The sequence below is a fragment of the Rhineura floridana genome, chromosome 3, assembly GCF_030035675.1.
Source record: "Rhineura floridana isolate rRhiFlo1 chromosome 3, rRhiFlo1.hap2, whole genome shotgun sequence".
Taxonomy (NCBI): Eukaryota; Metazoa; Chordata; class Lepidosauria; order Squamata; family Rhineuridae; genus Rhineura; species Rhineura floridana.
The window spans coordinates 142269556-142271172 of record NC_084482.1 but is presented as its reverse complement, the minus strand read 5'-3'; positions in this window follow the sequence as shown (position 1 = coordinate 142271172).

The following is a 1617-nucleotide window of genomic DNA, read 5'->3' as shown; positions in this document are numbered from 1 at the left end:
CCCTCAGCTTGCCTTGCGGTTGCTTGGCATAACTCAAAACAGGCAGGTCTAAACGCTGCTACGCTATTTCCTCCCAAATCCACAGGACATCTGTGGATTTCGACTGTAACTACAAGCACCTGCGCACATGGAAGGCAATAAATCTCAATAAAAACACATGGAATTTACTACGTAGTAAACGTGGAATGTTATGACTCAAGGCAGGCTCCACTTCTACATCTCAGAGATGGGGACCTGAGGTCTTCCAGATGTTGGACTCCAACTCCCATCAGCCCAAGCAAACATAGCCAATGGACAGGGATGATGGGAGTTGTAGTCTGACAACATGGGGGGCGCGGCTAATCTTAGGTTCCCAGTCCCTGCCTCTGCACACCTATCTGGAAATAAACCCTTTTTAAACTCAGTGGGACTTGCTTCTGAATTACGATTGTGCTGTAACTCTCATAAAGGGTTCTATCCACTGGTACAGTGGTTACCAAACTTTTACCCCCAGAGACACTTGAAAACTTCTGAGGATCTTGGCAGACCACAATGATTTTTCTGCCTGTTGTAGCAATTGTAAAGCTCTGTGGTAGATGCTTTATTATTTTTATTGCATTTTATTTCTTATTATTGTTTAATTTAATTTTCTTTTCTTAGGATATGAATTCCATAGAATTCAAATTGTAATATAAAAGAAGTAAAAGCAGCAATAAAAATACAATTAAAAATCAATTTAAATCCAATGGATGTGCCGTCTCCCGTCTTCAACCACAAATCCAGGCATGCTATGGACCACCTGAATGAAGTGCGCAGAGGCCACTATTTGAGAACCCCTGCTTTAGTAGATATGCATTGCACTGGAGAGTAATCTTAGTCAGCAGAGGGAAGACTGACTGTATTGGAATCTCAAGGGTGAGCTTTCTCTTCTACTCTGCACCTCCCTTTATATCTCTCTCTGGGACAATTTGAGGGATAGTCAGTCCTAGGAATTCCGATTACCTGGAGACACAGAGAGGAGCAGCGGCTGGTTACACAGAGAGGAGCAGCTGCTGGTTATTATCATTACATTGTTTATTAGTGTTTAGTACTAGTAGTTGAGCATTAGCATTTTAATATTGCATTTTTGTGGTTTTATTGTAAGCTGTATTGATTTAATAAGGAAAGCAGGGTACTAAAATATAGAATGAATGAAGTGGGACTTCAGAGTAAATAAAGATGCATAGGATCATAGAATATTGTCATATGCCGCTAACAGTTAGGAAGTTTTTCCTGATGTTCAGTTGAAATCTGGCTTCCTGCAACTTGAGCCCATTATTCCGTGTCCTGCACTCTGGGATGATCGAGAAGAGATCCCGGCCCTCCTCTGTGTGACAACCTTTCATGTACTTGAAGAGTGCTATCATATCTCCCCTCAGTCTTCTCTTCTCCAGGCTAAACATGCCCAGTTCTTTCAGTCTCTCTTCATAGGGCTTTGTTTCCAGTCCCCTGATCATCCTTGTTGCCCTCCTCGGACTCTGTTCCAGTTTGTCTGCATCCTTCTTGAAGTACGGAGACCAGAACTGGATGCAGTATTCAAGATGAGGCCTAACCAGTGCTGAATAGAGGGGAACTAATACTTCATGTGATTTGGAAACT